Below are 21,444 nucleotides of genomic sequence, written 5' to 3'. Positions count from 1 at the left end.
AAATTAATAGATTCAAGAAGGGGGAAAAATTGGACAATTTTCTTTACAAATTTTTTAACCCTGCCTACCAATTTATCTGTTATTGTTTTGCTTTTTTTTAAAGACATGACCGCTATATGTAAAACTGTTTGAAAGTACACAATTTTTGTTTAGTCATATTTATGCACTCATAAAGCCATTGTCACAATCAGGAGATTGAATGTATCTGTTGATCTCAAAAGTTCCTCTCTCTCCTAAATGCTTCTACCACCCACACAGTCCCAAATAACCACTGATCCACTTCTTGTCATTATGAATTAGTTTTAAGTCTCTAGAATTTTATATACAGTTGATTACACAGTATGCATTTGTTTTTCTCTTGGTTATTTCACTAGGACACTGAGAACAGGTATTTTGAAATTCAGCTGTAGAGAAGGAAATATATTCCTTAGCCATCCTAAGTTCATGGCTGAGGCTTCACAACTGAGGTCACATTAACAAGGTCAAAGCATAAAAATTGATTTAATATGTCTCATGCAACATGGGAGACCTAACAAAGGATATGAAGCCCCAAATAAATACTATACTTTATATAGGTTTGATGAAGAATGCATAGTTGTGGAAAGATATGATCGGAAAGAGAGGGATATGACTGAATGGTTAGAAACTGGGGGAAATTTAGTGAGACACAGTTGTTGAGATTTATCTCGGTGACCCTTCAGCATCAGAGATAAGCATGTCTCTTTCCTCTAGGTCTAGGAAGGGCACCTCTCAATGATGTTCTGACAAACATCAGAACATACTTCCATAGTTTTATATTCTGCTTCAGGGAAGAAGGGGAGGGATAGCAGAGTAACATTTCTGCTCTGGCTTTTTCTTCAGTACAACAGGGTGACATATTTGGGAGTATGTCCTGAACCGCATCACACCCATATTGTGTTGTATATCACTGATTCATTTTTAAAATTGCCATTGGTGGAAATTTGTTTTTATTTTCAGATGTTGACAATCACATGTAATGTTGCAATGGACATGTGTTTTCCTCTTTTTTGTGCAAATGCAGATTAGTGAAGATAAATGGATCCACATTCTTTATAACACTTGGTTGAATCAAAATTTATAACAATAAATGTTCTAAAAGGTGATATGTGGAAAATCTCATTTCAGATTCAATTTGCATTTTCCTGATGATTAATCATTTGAGTATCATTTTATGTGTTTATTCAGCTTCCATGCATGTTTTTTCTAAGTCTATCAAAAATTTGTGTATAATTAAATGTTTATTCAGTTATTTTGAAAGTTCTTCATGTATTCTGCATGAAACTACTTTACCAACTATGATTGAAATATTTCCCATTGGTCTGTGGCTTTCCTTTTCATTCTCATAGTAGCATCTTTTAGTGACAGTTTATGAATTTTTCCTTGCATATATTGGAGATTTTAGTGTTTTATATAAGAAATATTTACCTAACTCAATATAAAAAGATATGTCCTGTCCCCTAGGGATTTATGTTCTTTTAAGTTTACTCTTAGGTTTAATTTGAGTTAATTTTTTATTTTATATGTGATAAAGAATATGGATTAAAACCATTTGGTTTTTGCATGTGGATATCCAATTGACCACAGCATTTTTGTTGAAAATCAATTTTGAATTCTTTAATATGTTCTATTGATACATTTTTTATATTTTCATTCCAATGCCACAATATTTTTATTACTGTGAATTTTATAAAATATATTGAAGTCAGGTTGTATTAAGTCATGTGATGATGTTCTTTTTCAAAATCATTTGAACTACTCTAGTTCCTTTGAATTTCCATGTGAATATCAGAATCAGATTGACAATTTCTATAAAGCAACCTGATGGAACTTTAAATTAGGTTGACTATGGATCAATTTGTAAAGAATTGATATCTTACCAATATTGAATATTTTGATCTATGAACATAAACTGTCTCTTCATTTATTTACTTTTTATTGAATTTCTCTCATCAATCTTCATAACGTTTACATCTTTCATTATGGTTATCCATAAGCACTATATATTTTTATGTTATTACAAATGCTAATTTTAACCTTTCTGTTGTTCTTACTAGTATGTGGAAATAGAGTTTATTATAGGTTGATTGTGCATCTTACAAACTTGTTAAACACACTTATTGTTTGTAACAACTTTTTGTGAATGTCTGTGGATTTTCTACATGACCATATCATTTACAAATAGAGTTAGACTTCTTTCTTTACAGTTGAATGCTTTATTGATTTTTCTTGCTATAGTATACTAACTACTGCTGCAATCACATTGTTGAAAAGAATCAATGAGATTGTCTTGTTCCTGATCTTAAAAGAAAATCATTCGCTCTCTTAAAACCAAGAATAATGGTACATCATTTTATTTGTAGTGATCTTTATCTAGTTCTCTTTTTTTCACCATATGCTGAGAGTTTTGATCAGGGGAAAAAATGTTCATTTTTATTTTTTTGCATCTACTGAAAGCATCATACTTTATTTACATTTTAATCTGCTAATGTGGTAAGTTATACTGAGAAATTTCAAATGTTAAGCCAACTTTACGTTTCCTGGGAAACCTCTATTTGTTGATGATTCATCATCCCTTTTACATACTGTTTGATTTCATTTATTTACATTGAGTTACAAATTCTTATGTCTGTGTTCAAAAGAAACTCAGTTTTCTTATTTTCTTTTCTTATAATCCTTTTTCTAATTTTGGTATCAAGATGATGGGTTCATTAACAAGTTAAGAATGTATCCTATCACCTTCAGTTTTTGGAAGAGTTTGCATAGAATTGGCAGCACCCTGTCAGTTATTGAGAGTGGGGTGTTGAAATCTCCAATTATAATTGTGAATATTTCTATTCCTCATTGCACTTTAATTCATTTTTGCTTCTTGCATTTTGAAGCTCTGTTAGTATAAGAATAAAAATGGTGTATATTCTTGATGAATTGACCCTTCAGGGTGATGAGAGTTGACAATCTTCTTAAGACTAGATGACCTTTCAGAATTGTTCCTTCTCATCCTTCCAGATGGCTCTTTTTGGACCTTCAGGTAGATTTTTCATACATAGGTGCAGATCAGCTTCTCCACTGAAAAACTTGGGACAGACTTCCCACAGGTTGTCTGAGTTTTCCCCTTACCGCCCGCTCCTCTCTGGTGCTTTTTTCTGGAAATCTGAGCTACTTTGCCCTGGGAACTCTCACAAGTGTCTCCACCTTAAAAAGAATGCCAGCCTCTTTTTATGTTTCGTCGGCTTACCTAGGTCTAGAAACTACAGTAGATTACATAATTTCCTACTTAAAACAAATCACGTTCATTTTTTACTAGGATTTGAAATTCTATTTTAAATCACTCTTTAGTTAAGTAAATGTGATGTTATAACTTTTAAATTAAATGATAAAAATATAAGGACAGGTAAAAAAGAAAAATCATAACACATGTAAGATGTAGAAAACATTTTAATTGACTCATCATTCCTATGTCAGGGAAATAAATTTTCTGAAAGCATCTTAAACCAAACTACTCCTACAAGTCGATACATTTTCATCAAGTTCTAAAGGGAAGCAGATTAGAATAATAATTTGGGAAATATTCCTGTATATGCATGAAGTTAAAGAATATTTTGTTCTTGTTACTGTTTTTGAAAGTTTGGTGGATCATTTGCATTCACATACAAACTTCCAAATATTTGAGATGTAATTTTTTCTCAATATACTTTTTAATGACGTTATGGCTTCACTGAGTCACTTAAACTCACTAATTTTCCATTAGTAATGTACCTCTACTTTCATCCTTCACTTCATTTGTGATTTTAGAGACATGCTTGATATTTGTGAAGCTTCTATATACTATTGGTCAGTTCTGCCTAACATATCCTCAAAATAAGATAATTCTACAAATATTTGGATAGCAAAATACAGACATTTCTCACAAATTAAGTAAATGGTCTTCTTTAGATTATTTCAAGATGTGAATGTCAAAAGATAAGCTCTTCTTTACTAACAGGGAAGATCAGAAAAATTCTTTTCTAAAAAATTAAATTGTTAGCTGGATGTGATAGCTAATTCTTGCAATCCTAGCTACTTGGGATGTGGAGATCAGGAGGATTGCAGTTCTAGGGCAGCCCAGACAAAAATTTCACAAGATTCCAACTCAACCAGTAAAAGCTGGGCATGGTGGTGCTGCCTGTCATCCCAGCCATGCAGTAAGCAGGAGGGTCATGGTCCAGCCTGGCCCAGAAATAAAGCTAAACCTTATCTGAAAAATAGCTAGTGCAAAAATGGCTGGGAGAGTGGCTCAAGTGGTAGAGTGCCTACTTAGCAAGTGTGAGGCCCTGAGTTCAATCCCCAGGACCACACCACCAAAAAGACTAAATTGTCATGAACACATATTTTTGTGCCCTGAGAGAACAGAACTAAGTTCTATATTCACAAAGAGAATCTCTACATTTGGTCCTTAATCACCATCACAGGAAAAAACAATTTTAGATCTTAAAACAGAATCCAGACAAGTGACTAGGGTAGTACAGATGCTTCACAGCTACTGTGCGAATTATCTTATAGGCATTGATTCTGTATTAAGACATTAATTTTATTCAATTCTTCTTATGACAAAAATCTGTTTCAAATATCTAAACTCAACTTATTTTTAGGGACAGTGAGCTGAATACAACCATGACCTACAAATAATAAATATCGTAATTTAACTACTAGCTATGAAAACAAGATGAAGGCAGTAATTGAGTACACTGTCATTTTATTAATTATGTAAAATATTATTTTATTTTAGGGCGAATTCAGGTGCTCTAAAGAGTTGATATGGTACATGAGAAATAATGCTGATAGATTTTTGGAAGAAGAACATCTTGGCTCTGGACAAAATAAATCTTGCTTAAAATATACATAGGATCTGGTCCTCCTATTACTAGAGCCCTTTTATGACATTTTATGATGTTTCTAAAAGCACAGAACTGTGGCCTTTTAGCTTGGCTTCTATTAAGCCTTTTTATTTACTATGTAGGATTAACAAGCACATTGTATAGGACACTGAGAAAAGATAATATAGACAACACAAAAGAGACAACATAAAATCATACAGCATATGTTGAGCTATTAGAAAAAGGAAGGATGCCTTGGGTCATCCAGATCCCAAGGTGAATATGCCAAAATAAAAGCAGTGAGAAGAAGGGATGATTTCAAGTGTATTTCACGTACAGACAACATGGTGCATTGCTGTGTAATTATGCAAATATTAAGATTGCCAGTACATTCCTTGATGGAGGAGGCATTGCTCTAAATTCACTCACCTCTTACTCTACTCTCCTGCCTGATCTACTAGCCATAGGCATCCTGGAGCTGGTATCCTGAAGCTAGCATTCTGCAGGGAAAGTAGGCTCTCCACTCCTTCCAGTGTCTCCCTCCTGAGGGTCAGGTTATCTTGGACCGGCACATTCCTTGTTGGGTCAGTAGATGGCAGCATGTCTGAATCTAGTACTTAATGGTAGGAGAAAGCTTTTCAGTATTTGCCAAGAAAATGAAGGTTTTGAAAGCTTTGAGGCAGCATGGGGCCTACTGCATGGTCCAGGAGACTTGATCTTTATTTCTGGCCCTACTCCTGAATAAATTTATTTGAATAAATAGAGACCGGCCACTTAACTTTTGTGTTCCTTGTTTTCTTGACCTTGAAATTAAACAGAATAGTCTTCCTCTTCCCATCTCCCTTAGAAGGACATTGTGAGTTTAATCAGACTTCATAATCATTTCCTCTCTTTGAAGAAAGACTCTTTATGAATTTGTTCTGCTATTTATAATGTGGGCGGTAAAATGGGTCTGGGTTGTTCATCTGGGATGTGAAGTAAATAAACACAGAGTCAATTGGCAAGAAGGGTCTTCTTTATTTCTGTGCCATATTATGTGGGTGTATTTTGGTTTTAAGTAGCAGTATTGGATCTCAGGATGCAAAATAACTCCTGTTACTTGGAATTAAAATAACTTCCTCAGTGCCATGGAACTTGACAATTATGGCTTGAAGCCAATAAGGCCCCTGGCAGCTTCCCAATTTAAATATCAACTCTTCACTGCAAGTACAGATTGAGTCAGATACAATAATTTTCAATTTTGCCTGCTATTAAACATGAGAAATTTCACTTTGGCATTTCAGTCTAAAACTGGCATTATGATAAATGTGGAATGAAATCATAAATACGGAATACTATTGAATGACTGAAGGGGTGACCTGGCTATGCACAGAGATACTACTTCCATTTAAACTCAGAATTCTCAACCAAAACATACCATTAGATGCCTGGCATTAAAGTGGGTCATGTCAAGGTCACGTAGGGCAAAACGGACTATGACATTTGACCTGCCAATCTGGATGGTTTTGTTCACTGCTAAGCTTCTCTGCAGGAGTCTATCTACTTTGAGGCTGACAACATGGCTCAGAAAGGGATAGAATCAGTAAAATGATTTCCTGTTAGGCAGATTCTGACAGAGAGGAATAATGTGTGTTGAATACAGACTCCGGTCTCATCCAGCCTTCCTGGAAGCAACCAATTATATGTACTGTGTACTATTTCCTGGAAGAAGAAATCTGCCTGACATAAAGAAAACGTTATAAAATAAAACGAATGTCATGACTTGAACACCCACCACACCACATTTCCAGATAACAGCCTTTTATCACATAGACACATATTTGAGGTGAGTTCTTCTTGGTTTATAATTAGTTGGGAATGCCTTTCCAAATCTCTTGTCAAAATACTAACAAACTACTTGGTTTTTGGAAATCTCTTGTGCAATATACATGGATTCAAGACAAGTGATTTTTGTGGTATGATATCTTACTTATAAGACATTCCACTCCAGTTGGATGCTGAATGGCTTTTTGGTTTGAATGTCAGGAGGTTAAAATTTTAAGTTAAATATGCATAAGCATTAAAAAATGTTCAAGAGAATGTCACCTCCTTCTCAACCTCAAAGTACAATTATGTTGTTTGGGTTCCACATTTGACACTATTCTGACAAAACTGATATCCCTAGAATTCTAAAAATCCTTGTGATCTCAGTTTCATAATAAATTCTATTTAAAGTAGAAACATTTAGAAGAACTGAATTACAGAATATTATTTCATAGTTTCAAGGACATAAAAGTCAAAACATACTGCTTGAAGCTAATGAACAATATGGTGATGTATGAGCTTTAGACAGAAGAAATAAACGTGGACAATTCTGTACCACTCAACAGGATGGGATCAAAACAAAGAAATTTTTAAGGTTAGAGTTTAATTAGAAACATTGATTTGTAAGCTGTATTAAAATTTGCAAGTAACATTTAAACTGTTAGCCAATATGTTTCATTTTCTCTGAAGCTACTTACTGAAGAGAACAAATGATGCAGGAGAAACAAGAGGAAGAACTCACTAACATTTTTAGGCATATTTAAATGTGGCACTTAAATGAAAAAGAACTGGATTATAGCAAAGTTAATTTAAAGAAGATAAAACTTTACTGATCTAGCAGGCAAAAAACCAAAGTTCTCTATTAAGAAGTTTGCCTAAAAGTTAACAATCAAATGCTCACTTGTGTGTGTTTATTGAAGCCCTATGTGATTGAGAAAAAGTAGAGGTCATAGTATGCACACATAAGTTAAGTGTGATGTAGGTTTTATTATATTTCATTTTCTGAATATTAACTCTTCATATCCCGTTTGTGGCCATCTTGTGAGCCTTTCATTCATGGTTTCATGGTAAATCTGCATACTACTTCCAGGTCATTATTTTTTAAATAATTTACTATTTTCAAATAGTTTTAAATGTTAGTACAATGATGGTCAGAGATGGTTGTTCTGACAAGCTATGTATCAATTTATTAGCTGCTTAAAGTCACAGAATAAAAGAATGTGTTTTTGCATGTTAGTTTTACACAGCCACAGAAGAAAGCTAAAATAAAAATAATAAAAATAAGGTGCCTTAGGAAACTGAGGGGGGGGACACCTATGGGAATGAAAATTGACTTTCTGAATCAGAGGTAAAGTAATAAAATGAAGGAAAGAAAAAGGTGGCAAGAGGCATCATAAAGCATTACACTTATGTTCTATCAGTCATGTGGATGCTTCCTAAATTGTCTTGATTTTGTGAAACAGGTGGAGAATTGATAAATACTTTCTGCAAACTGAGAAGATCTCAAAAGTTGGTAAGTATAAAGATTGCTAACTTATGCAAATGCAAAACTGTAGCTAGTTGTCAAAAATGGTGATGGTATCTGTCAGGATTTTTCTGATCTAAGTGATTAATAATTCAATTTAAACTGGACTGATAAAACTGAGGTATTATTGGGTTATGTAAACAAATGGTTCTATTTAATTAGAACCCAAAATTCTAATGATTGGAATTTGTCTGTACACTGCTTCCTCCTGAACTCCCAGAATGGAGCTTCTCATGGATGTACAATGGCGGCAGCAACAACAGAAGCCTGGACTACCACACTGTTTCTTATTGTCCAGAATGCTACCACTTGTCTGAATATTGCACCTATGGGACAAGACTAAGTTTCTGGCCAATGCCTGCAGTTGATCCTGAGGGACAGTAAAGTATAATGTGCCTAGTGACTGAAGCTTGTATTCATCTGCTAATTAGTGAACTTATCCAATAAATCAATATGGTGGAACCTATCTTGAACCCAATCACTGTGGCCAGTAGAAAGAGCTGTGCCAATGGAAACTCTAGGCAATAGCATCAAAATTGCATAACCCATATTGATTATGGGTTATTATTATTTGAAGGAAGCAAAATGGATACTGCAAAATAAACAACTGCAGGGGAATTTCCAGATGTTTGTTTCCATGATTCATTGGATACATAGAGTGTATTTCAGTTTTCCAATGCTGGCTCAGTTAAAAGTGTGCTCTCTCTTTCTGTCTGTCTGTCTGTCTCTCTCTCTCTCTCTCTCTCTCTCTCTACATATATATAACTCCATATATGGGCTATATGTCCCTCTTCCTTTCTTTCTTCTTCCTCTTTTTCTCTCTATTGTTCTTTCTTTTCCCCTTCCTTCTTTTCCCCTCCCTTTCCTTCCTTCCTTTCCCCTCCCTTCCTTCCTTCCTTCTTTCCTTCCTTCCTTCCTCCTTTTTAGTAATGCTGGAGATCTAATCCTTGGTCTCATGCCTTCTATACAAGTGCTCTATACTATAAGCTAATTCCTTAGTCTACACCAAGATTTTTTGAGTCTGTTCACTGCAGTGCACTTGTTGTCTTCTGTGGCACTCATGGTTCATCAACTCTCCTTAAAAAACTGTGAGACAGTCATATACTTCAATATTTCATATATATGTATGTATATGTCTGATTACATATGAGAACTTCTACTCATCCTTCAAGAACTTTCTCAATGGAACCCCAACAGCACAGCAACTAAGAGATAGCATGGATAAATAGGACTTCATAAAACTAAAAAGCTTCTGTTCATCAAAAGAAATGGTCTCTAAACTGAAGAGAATACCCACAGAGTGGGAGAAAATATTTGCCAGCTACACATCAGACAAAGGACTGATAACCAGAACATATAGGGAACTTAAAAAACTAAATTCTCCTAAATCTAATGAACCAATAAAGAAATGGGCAAGTGAACTAAACAGAACCTTCTCAAAAGAAGAAATTCAAATGGTCAAAAAACACATGAAAAAATGCTCACCATCTCTAGCCATAAAGGAAATGCAAATTAAAACCACAGTAAGATTCCACCTCACCCCTGTTAGAATAGCCATCATTAGCAACACCACCAACAACAGGTGTTGGCGAGGATGCGGGGAAAAAGGAACCCTCTTACACTGTTGGTGGGAATGTAAACTAGTACAACCACTCTGAAAAAAAATTTGGAGGCTACTTAAAAAGCTAAACATTGATCTACCATTTGATCCAGTGATACCACTCTTGGGGATATACCCAAAAGACTGTGACACAGGTTACTCCAGAGGCACCTGCACACCCATGTTTATTGCAGCACTATTCACAATAGCCAAGTTATGGAAACAGCCAAAATGCCCCACCACTGACGAATGGATTAAGAAAATGTGGTATCTACACACAATGGAATTTTATGCAGCCATGAAGAAGAACGAAATGTTATCATTCGCTGGTAAATGAATGGAATTGGAGAACATCATTCTGAGTGAGGTTAGCCTGGCCCAAAAGACCAAAAATCGTATGTTCTCCCTCATATGTGGACATTAGATCAAGGGCAAACACAACAATGGGATTGGACTTTGAGCACATGATAAAAGCGAGAGCACACAAGGGAGGGGTGAGGATAGGTAAGACACCTAAAAAATTAGCTAGCATTTGTTGCCCTTAACGCAGAGAAACTAAAGCAGATACTTTAAAGCAACTGAGGCAACTGAGGGGACCAGGAACTAGAGAAAAGGTGAGATCAAAAAGAATTAACCTAGAAGGTAACACACACGCACAGGAAATCAATGTGAGTCAACTCCCTGTATAGCTATCCTTATCTCAACTAGCAAAAACCCTTGTTCCTTCCTATTATTGCTTATACTCTCTCTTCAACAAAATTAGAGATAAGGGCAAAATAGTTTCTGCCAGGCATCGAGGGGGTGAGGGGGAGAGGGAGGGGGCAGTGTGGGTGGCAAGCGAGGGGGTGGGGGCAGGGGGGAGAAATGACCCAAGCATTGGATGCACATATGAATAGTAAAACAATAAAAATTAAAAAAAAAAGAATTGTCCAAGTGTTGTTAATTATTTGTGAAGACTTGTTGAGCCCATTCATATCAGTCATATGTGTAACTTATACACACACTGATTTGTGCAGTGTCTATTGTAATGATTTGTTTGGACTCCTGTCTTTCCTATTTAGCTTTGAGCTACTAGGTGACATGATTCATTTGTTTCACCTACAAGACATGGCATAACAGCATATGGTACTCAACAGTCTCTTGGTTAAAAAATAAATGTATGATTTAACTTCTTGATTTCTTCACTTACCCATTCATTTGCTCCAGTCCTCAGCAATTTTGTGAAGGGAAAACAAGATATAGAATCTAATGCATGTACTATGTATCAGTACTAAATAACGTTTTCTTATTTAATACTTGCTAAGTATCATGAATATGACTTACATTTTTATCACTTAGATTTATCATTTTTTCATTGTGATTTTGCTGGTGTGGGCTTTCAAAGCCTCATGTTCACATTGATCATGGCATCAGTCATTTCATATATAAAAATAATAGAAGGGGGTCTCTAAAATTGTCCAGATAAAGGAAATTGTGAAATGATTTCTCTTTTTTGATATACTTTTCACATCACTGAACCCATATATACATGTATAATATGTGTAGATATATGTGTATTATATTTGCACATGTATATTGTATGTATAATATGTGGTAGTTAAAGGAAATGACATTCCTCGATGGGTCAGAATACACAGCTAAAACTAGTAAACACAGAGTGACAACTGAAGCTGCCAAGTTTCTTTTCTAAAAATCAGGCTGGATTTGATTTTTTGAGATTGGTTCCAAAAGTGATGTTCTGTGAGGAAGAAAGAAAAAAAAAACAAAGATCTTATGAGTCTTTTGCAGTATGGCATTTATACAGTAATGTGGTCAGAAAGTCTGTATCTGAACTGGATATAAATAATGGCTTTGTGAAGCTGCTTTGAATATTTGGTCTTTTAGGAATTCTGACTCCAGCTTTGATATCCCCTAGGGGATCCTCAGAGTGATATCTCACTAGTAGGTCTTTGCACCCTCCTGTAATTTCTCCATGTCTTTCCTCTAGATTTGTTTCTCAGTGCTTCCTTCTCTCTCAGGGTAAGATAGCCTGGCTCTCAATTTGATTTTTGCTCTCAAAATGTATGGTCATATATTTATCCCTGACTCACAATTTTATATGAAGCATATTTTATAATTTGAGTGGATATTTTCCCCTGAAAAACACAGCAAAATCTATTGAAATTTCTCATTGAATTGTTGGTGTTTTGTTCTCTTTGTACTCTTTCTGATGAAGCATCTCCATTTTTGTTTGATGTGAATTAAAGGCTGGGGTGCAGCTCAAGGGAGTGAATTCCAGCACAATAGAAAAGGAAGACAGAACCAAAGTGTTAGGAACTGTTAAGAAGGTTAACCTTTCCAGTTGTTTTGCTAGAAGAAAAAGCAGACTATACAGGGTAACAGGTCACTTATGACAGCAGTTCTAATGTGTGGAATAAATGGATTTACTGGTGTGGATGTTATAACTGCAGATATTTTTTCAGTAACATTGGGGTAAGCCCTGTCTTCAGTTTTTTCCCTAGATTCGCTGCTTCTCTACTGGTACATTCCTCCAAGTGTGAACTCTTTTTATTGCCCTAGATTGATGGGATCTAGGCAATACTACAACTGCAAATTAGTATTGGGGTTAAAGGGACAAGGAAGAAAGGAAGACAAATGCTGGGGAAACAAGTAACATAGGCTAAATTGTAGGGATGTGGAATGATGTGACCATTCTTCATTATCTATTCCTAGTGCTATTCATGACCTTAACTACTAGTTAAGGTCACACCAATTTTATAAGATTTCTGTTCCTGCCATGACCACCAACTCATCAGTTCACATTTTCATGACAATATGTATCCAGCTAGTAGGTACAGAAAATTAAAAAACACATCCACCAGGAAAATGGAAATTGTAAAGGGTAGATGGACAGAATAAGGAGTAGATTTTTTGGAGCAGGACAGGGCTCCCTGGAGAGGGAGCTGCCATGGGAGCAAAGGGGTAAAACTCAACCAAGAGCTAAGTAGTGACTCAGGGAGGAAGGAGAGAGAACAGAGAATTTCTCCCAAGTATTAGGAGTTAGCTTGGATAAGAAAAAGAGGAGAGTGACATGGGACCACAGAACCAGCACAGGGATCATTATTTTTTCACTGCTTTATGAGGCTGCAGGCAGGTCTTGAGCCAAACAGAATGGCTGACAGCTCTGAAAACGTCATGGTGATGGTTTATTCCAGCACGATATTTCTACAGTCAATTACAAGTTGGAGGGAAAGTATGATTATACTAACATTTGTATGTTTGTGCTCCTGGAAAATCATATTGGACCATTAGAATAGTATAATCTTACCCTAGGTGTGAGGGAGGAACAAGAGAAAAAGGCTCACTCTTATTCTGAGTGTGAGAGGATGACTGGGGGAGGGGAGGATTTGGGAGGATTTGTGCCGCAAACTATACCTATACTTCTTCAAATAGTAGACCCTTCTCCAAAGGCGAAGAAATCTTCCCACTTAGTAGGCAGATATCCCTGATGCTCACATTTAATCTCACCCTATAGGGTCTCCCTTGGAGGAGGTTTAATCCTGTTCAGTAGGCAAGACCTTCATCAGCAGCACATTTCATGCAGACTCTGTTCTTGACCTGGTCATATGTTCTGGAACTTGCCCTTGTGCTGGCCAAGGAGAAGTCATGGAGGGTCCAGAGAATGTTTCAGACCTCAATAGTCCCAAATTCTGGAATAAAGGAAAAGTGAGAACAAAACAGGGAGACTGAATTGTTACAGAAGGAACAGAAAATTATTCCAACATCTGGTGCAGCAGTAAGACAGTGTGAAAGATAGGATTGGGAACAGCCTTTGTTGAGAATGGCTCAAATACAGAGAATAGAATAAATACTGGCTTTCAATGTGCGCTTCCTCATCCGCACCAGATGTTTGTGACTGTCTCAAAGACGCGATTCATTTTCTTTTGGCAATAGCCTATGAAAAAGTTTACAAAGGCTTTTTTCTATTGGACCCATAAAAAAGTTATTTTCAAAGTAAATTATAAAGAAGCTTGCTTATTAAATATCTCTCATTATTTTCAGGGACCTACAATTAAGGGGGGATGTTACAATGTTATAATTGTTAGAAACACATTAAATGAATTTTAATACCATCAAAGGCTCAATCTTGTTAGCTTCAAACACTGCCATGTTACTCTAGTGTCATTGAGTTGGTTCACCATAGCTAAAGAATTGCATCATTTTTATCAACACAGAACTAATTTGATGTATATTTTTTCACTATGGATGTCTGTCTTTTCTATCTACTTAAGTGAGTCTATTTTACAAAGAAGTGTGTTCAGCCATTATGGTCTTTTATCAGTGTGTGCAACATTCTTTATTGTACCTATTGGGCAGAGAATGTAAATTCATACATCTCAAAGGCATGTCTGGATATAAGAGAAGATTAATTTTATTTCAAGATTATTTTAAGACTAGAGAAAAGTTAATGCTAAAAGTATTCAACATGTAAAAAGTTAACCATGTCATTACTAAGTGAATTTACTTTTGAGTTACATTATTTAAGTAAGTTGACAGTTAACCAGCCAGATTTTTCTTATTCAACCAAATATTACTTGGAGATATCCAGGCAAGTTCTAAGAAGCTCCCATAACCAGTATTTTCTCAGAAAGGAGGAAATTTGATAATAGTGTCTGTCATGCATAAAGGGGTATAACACTTTTAAAATCCATTTGTCCCATTTCAACACATCTTTTAAACTCTTGCTAGATAAATCTTTCAGAACCACAGTTCTGATGCTGTCACGAATCTCACCAAAACTATGCAATGGAAGAGTCTTAGCTAAACATAGACCTCTGTGGGAGCCCTCCAAGCAGTCCTTTTTCAATCCAGCACTAAAATACATAGTGAAATGGTATGGAAATGAGTAGCTGCAATGCTGAGATCAAGACTAATGGTCAAAAACAAGTCACAGTTTAAAAGAAATTTCTGTTTATTCTAATGTAGTTTGATTATGAGACAAAACTGGTAGGTCACCGTGCATTATTTTAAGAGATGCATCAACTAATTCTGGCTATTTGGGAGAAAGTAGGAGACAGTCAGTTCATTCCTCTCTGTACAGAGTGCTGGGAGGGCAGTTAGCTCTTTGCTGGGTTGTATTATGCAGCCACATGTCAGTGAATACAAGGCTCTGCTCTAAAACCTCAGTGTTCCTATTCCTTCTCCATCCTATTGATACTCACTGTGCTGGAAACAGTGTGACAAACTAGTAAAAACCTGGCCATGTGTCCTCAATCTTCCACATCATCTCCATGACCTCTTGCTTCCTTGAGCTTCAGTCACTACATCTGAGAATAACAACAATGAAAGTATTGATTCATGTAGATGCTGAGTTAATTTTATTAAGGCAACTTTTAACATACAATGTAGCCAGAGAGGGTAGCTCACGCCCATAGTCCTTGCTACTTGGGGGACTGAGATCAGGAGGATCGAGGCTCCAGGTCAGCCTGAGAACATTTGTGAGACAGATGCCAGGTATTCCTTCTGTAGACCCCATCTTAGTGGAGAAAAGCTGAGCATGGTAGTGCACTCCTGTCATCACAGCAGTGTTGGGAGGCATAAAATTGGTGGATTGACATTCAATCCAGCCTGGGCAAAAAATGAGACCCTATCTCCAAAATAACAAGAGCAAAAAGGATTGGAAGTATGGGTCAATTTGGAGTGTGCCTGCTTAGGAAGTGGGTAGCTCTGAGTTCAAACCCCAGAACCACAAAAAAAGGGGGCGGGGAGAGCCAAAGAGAACTTTTTTTAAACTGCTTTGTAGAAAGATTTTCTAAGGTTATACTTCTTAAAATAAATCCCCTTACTCCTCCCTATTCCAAGGGTCTGAACAGTTTAAATTGTTTCAACTCTACATCTCTGAGGAGAGGGACAAAGCAATTCCACACAGGCTTGGCAAGGATTTGGGGCAGAGGACATGCTGAAGGAGAGTTAATATTGGTAAGTCCTGCTATGACAGATAGCTATGTAGGGCATCAGAAATCCAAACAAATAGCTAGAATGAGACAAGTGCAGTTCATGAAAAGAGCACTTTAGTGTCTGAACCTGAACAACTGCAGAGAGACTAAAAATGCTTCCTTTTTTTATAGCCACTCCAATACAGGAAGTCACCAGGCCACAGCAGGGTATGGGACCTGGGAATCAGTGTGAAGTCCAGAACCAAGAAACCATGAGTTTAGTGATACCAGGAAGGGCAGGCCGAAATATTTTCCTGTATTATAAAGTGATATTAACTCATTGAGATAAAATATAGCCTTTAAAATAGTATTGTGTGAGTTATAAATAAATCAACAAAAGAACTTCTGCCTTTCCAGATCATTTACTTCATCAGTAGGAAGAGAAAGTAGGCCCATGGTAATAAAGCCTACAAATTAATTTTAAAACATGAATAAGTCCTCCTTCTTTATGTTTATTTCACTCTTTCTCTGGATCTGTGATTCTGTATTAAAAATGATAAATTATTTTTGAAAATTGTCTAAAGAAGAATATTCTATATTCATAACAATAGTATATAATTATTTAATTTTAAGCATTTGTTTAAATTGTGATTATTTGTAAGATTTTTCTCACAGGAGTAAAAAGAAATTAGTTTTAAAACAGTAGGTAAGACATTAAGCTACATACTTTAATTAGAATCTTGAAGTTAATAATCATTTTTTTCTCCAAAGTGCCACAATCACTTCAAATACTTTTACAAGTCTGCACCTTTACTCTAATTGATTCTCCTTTACTCTTTGTCCCTTTCTTTTTAGTTTCTGTCTTCTGATCAATTAGCTCCTTCTAGTAAAATCTTCTATTTCTTCTGCACTCCTTCTAACTCTGTCATGAACTGATATTCCATCTTTACCCACTGATCTTGCTTTGATGGTCTTTGGGAAATCTCTGTTCTCAAGTTTATAACACTACTTGCTTAGTGTCTTACTCTGTGTGGCTGTAACAATGTTCTATAGACTGGGTGGCTTATATAAAATATTACTCACAGTTTAAGACTCTAGAAGTCTAAGACTTTAGTGTTCTTTTTGGTTTGTAGATTGCTGGTGTCTTGTTATATCTTCTCATGGTGGAAGTGGTAGAAAAAGAACTCTCTCTGGACTCTATTTTCATTATTTCCTTTTTAGGCAGTTTGGGATTAAACTCAGGCCATTGTGCTATTGCTCTACCACATGAACCACACTCCTTCCTTCTTTTACCTTTTGTTTTTCGGTTTTTTTCCCAGACTGGGTCTTAGGAATGGTGGAGTGGCTCAAGTGGTAGAGCACTTCTCTAGCAAGTGTGAGGCACTGAGATCAAGCCCCAGTACCAGTACAGCCAAAAAAAAAAAAAAATCCATTTCTCAGGCAGAGTCTTGCACTTTTTTCCTGGGCCAGCCTTAGATCCCACCTTCCTACTTGTGCCTACTGAGTAGCTGGGATTACAGATGTGAGTTACTGCACCTATTGATAAACCCTTATTTCTTAGGTCAAACCAGTTATCTCCACCAGTGTAACCTTAGGTTTTATGGCCCACAGAAATAGCAGTTCTCTTGATTTACCTACCACCATAACTCATCAAACTGAGCTGATAAAGTAAGAGAACCAATGCAGGAGATACTGTTCTCCTCAGACTGCAGTATTCTTTAAAAGAAACTACTTTCTCCAGCTTCTTCCCTATGGTGATGTAAGACTTCGCTTCCTCAACTAATTAAGGAGAAATGGTTACTTTGGTTATGTGTCCCTTAGGAAGTATCTGAAAACACACTAGTTCATGGTCAAATTGTACAAATAAGATCTTATTTTTCCAGAATCACTTAGTGTTTCTTCATGCACCCTTTCTTGAAGGCTGGGGAATTACCCTTGAAGAGTTATTAATTATAGACTAACAATACAATGATATCTTCCTTTTTTTAAAAAAATGTGACTGTCACATGAGAATGAGAAATGTTGCTGACATCATCTGGATGACCCATGAACTCATTATCTGAGCTGAAGGAAAACAGTTCATGTTCTTTACTGTTGTATTATCTTCAGTGCCAGAGAGCCAAAATGAGATGCAGTGAGACAGATATACACTGTACTCATCCAACCTAAGTCTAAAAAGAGCTTACTAAAAGAGAGCGCCCTCACTCAATTTACAACTATCTGCCTAATTGAAAACTAAATTGAAATATTTTCCTGGGGGGGAAACGCCATTTTGAAATTCTGTTTATAAAAAAGGCTTTGCAGATGTAAAATGAAAAAAAATTTTATTACAGGGTGCAATGATTTAGCATGCATTAAAATTAAGTATCTAAAATATCTACAGGGCCTGAAAAGGTATATGGAAATGAGCTGTTTTCCAAGTTAATGCCAGAGGAAATGACAGCTAAGTTGAACTCTTTTCACAGGCTTTTAATGATGTATTTCTCTTAGGGTTTGAAAGAACTTTAGATGTAGCTGCTTTCAATTCTAGGGTGTAGATGATTGAAAGTGAAATTAGTCTTGGGTCCCAATATGTTAATTTGAAAGTAAGTGGTAGTTTCATTTACAGGAGCTCAATTTCCATAAGTTTTATGTAGGCAAGTAGGCAGACTTATTAAATGAGCAGTGTTTATCTCTGTACCCTCTAGCCTTCCCATTTTCAAACCTTCCTTGGTAATTTCTACAACTTTTATATCTGTGTGATGCTGACTGATCCTTCCTTTTTAATAATCTTTACATGGTAAGTATAAGTTTCTATTTCCTATAAACCCTTTTCAGTTACACAGAAATAGATCAGTAGAACACAAGACAATAATATAGTTGTTTGGTTTTTGGTTTGGGGTGAATGTCACAGAAAAATACATAAGAAAATGTGTGCTAAGTTTGAAAACATATACTATCACAGATCATTAAATAGAGTGAAACTTTATATCTGAAATGAACTGTAAAGATATTCTAAACCATATTTTGCCTATGGCAAAATTGATTACAAATAAGTTAAAAGAACCTGTATGTGCCATCCAGTTAAATTTCACAAAAATCATTGCTTTATGAATTCCTCATTTTGAAGGAAGGAAGGACTTAAAGATGTTCTAAACACCGTACTAAAGTTGGTGTGCAGATGTAATCAACAGTCTGAAACCACTGTGAAAATCCTCTATGTCCTTTTCTTGAATAAGTGCTGAATGTTGATGTGTAGGAATAGATTTTTCACTCTCAAAGGCATCAGAGCTATAAACATAAAATGTAAAACAGCATTTATTATCTATAATTTGAAAAGTTAGAGTTTTGTATTGGTAAAAGTCACCTACAAAGAAAAGTAGTAAATTTTGGATTTATTGATCTGAGGCATAATCATATTTAAAAATACACAACTATCTTAGATGAAAGAAATTTTAACAAATTATACATAGTAGTATCATATTTGAGAACAATTAGACCTTATCTTTTTAATTTCTTCTAGTTATTTCATATGACATATTTTCCTAGTCAGATCATTGCTTTGTACTGGTATAAGAGGATTGCTTCTAATAATGAATTTACAGATCTTGACAAGAATACAAAGTATTTTGTGGTAAAATAATTTATGCTGATTATAAAACATGGAAATAGATGATAGGCATTGATTTTAAAAAGCCATACATATTTTATCAGGAAAGGAATAGTTTTCAACATTATTTTTTCCTTCTAAAAAACAAAATCTAAGTAAAATTATGGAACTATCAATGCACTGCATATCAATGTATATGAATCATATAATAGCACACTGACAAAAGAGTCTGTACTCTTTTTAATTATATAAGAGAATCTTTGAAAAATGAATCAGAAATCAGATCTAAATTTTAAAAGATAGTCACAAAATGAGTGCAAGCCTAAAGCAACTTCAGTGATTCAAAAGTAAAATATATAACTACATAATTAGAAAACAGAATAAACCCTCATATTATTAAATATATGCATGAGTTATTTCTTTGAAAAGAAGATATATAAACCCGTTAATCTCAACAACAAAGTAGAATAATTGCACAAAATTTAGCATGAATATAAAAGTATAATATTTTTTGTTTTACAAAATCAATACAACTACATAAAGTGGAAATAAATTTTCAAGGAAAATATAAATTATCAAAGTGGCTACAAAATGAAATAGGCAACTAAATAGACAAAAAATGCTCAGGAACTTTTTGAGATAATTGTAAAAAACTAACAAACTAGTATCCCCAGAAGGTTCTGTAATTGAGTTTATTCTGAACTTGAAACACTTCTGTGACCATTTAACTCTTTCAGAATCTAGGAAACAAAAAGGAAAATATCCCAATATATTAAAAATATGAAATGTAACTCATACAAAAATACATGTTTTGCGCAAGTTTACTCAGCCTTTAAGAAGAATGGCATCATGTTTGCTGAAAATGAATGGAACTGGAGATCATCGTGTAAGGTGAAATAAGCCAGTCCCAGGAAGACAAGCAGTATGTGTTTCCTCTCATTTGTGGAAACTAGAGACTCAAAAATAAAACAAAAAATACAAAACAATCAAGGTCATGAAAGTAAAAGGGGAGCTACTAAGGAGGTGGGATAGGAAGGGAGCTGGGAGGTAGGGAAAGACCAATAGAGGGGATGAACACGATTAAAGTAAATGCATGTACGGAAGTGTCGTGATGAAACCCTTACTCAGATAAAAGTAAAAATTCGGAAGACTTAATTCCTCATACTAATAAATATAAAAATCCTATATTCATCTCTTATATGTAAGATTATTACAACCTGTAACAATTTTAAAAAGTCAATGAATTTAAATTATTTTTTAAATAAAATGTAATTTTTATTCAATCTCTTTCTGTATACCTGTATACATGTATAGACCTATTTTTATTTAATTGAAATAACACCTTACTCTACCACCAAAAATTCTCTAGATCTTGAGTAGAGTTGCATTCATTGTGAATGTTATTTTGGAAAATATTTACAATTATGTAATATACTTTCATTTCTTACAATTTCTTTACAGATCTCAGTTCTCCTGTCCCTTGAATAAAAGATACAACAGTCAAATAAATTTTAGGTTCGCAGTGTGAAAACAGTTCAATATATTTATTCACCGTAATACTATTTGGGAGGGAGATCATTTGTGTATGGCCTCTAGGACACATTTGGGCAATAACTATTACTCATGAATACCCTTTCCTTTCCTGTTTCTTCACCAGGTATTGGCATTCACAAGCAACATTCATAGCAAAGAGGAACCAGATCCCAACTCTTAATCTATTTACTTTAAGAATATTTGCCAAGCAAGTGGAATTTTATTGCATATTAAAGCACGTTACTCAAAATTTCTGTATTCTTTACCTAACCTGTATATTGTAATTGGCTCTATTTAATACAGTCTTTTCAGAGGCCCCTTTAAATTTTCACTCAAAGTTAAACATGACCAGTGTTGACTGCATGAAGCTGTGATGACCTTTGGTAATGGAATGAACTTCTGTGTGATGTTAATTGATACCAGGCTCTGAGAAGTGGAGTGTCCAAATGGAGTAACAGGCAGAAGACCTAGTTTACAATGATGGTAGTACAATTCAAGACAAGATTGAATTTGCTGAAGTACTTTCCCCTTTAGTAAACTTCTTGATAATGCAACTTTAAAATACATACCATACCTTATTTTAAGGTTATATACATTTACTGATATTT

The 21,444-nt window shown here is 35.2% G+C and overlaps 1 long non-coding RNA gene across 4 annotated transcripts in view; it reads right to left on the bottom strand.

The window, feature by feature from the left end:
- The window catches only part of LOC141420907 (uncharacterized), a 74,351-nt gene that overhangs the window by 5,089 nt on the left and 47,818 nt on the right, over positions 1–21,444 (bottom strand). For 3 of the 4 annotated variants that reach the window (XR_012445629.1, XR_012445632.1, XR_012445631.1), the window contains 3 exons: positions 15,001–15,105; positions 13,295–13,488; positions 5,301–5,487 (listed from right to left, as the gene is read on the bottom strand). This is a non-coding gene — a long non-coding RNA (uncharacterized lncRNA). The remainder of the gene's footprint in view (positions 1–5,300; positions 5,488–13,294; positions 13,489–15,000; positions 15,106–21,444) is intronic. The other variant, XR_012445630.1, reaches the window with a different exon arrangement.

Source organism: Castor canadensis, chromosome 2 (assembly GCF_047511655.1).
Source record: "Castor canadensis chromosome 2, mCasCan1.hap1v2, whole genome shotgun sequence".
Taxonomy (NCBI): Eukaryota; Metazoa; Chordata; class Mammalia; order Rodentia; family Castoridae; genus Castor; species Castor canadensis.
Note: the sequence above shows the minus strand (reverse complement) of the source record. Positions and strands in the feature narration are given on the sequence as shown.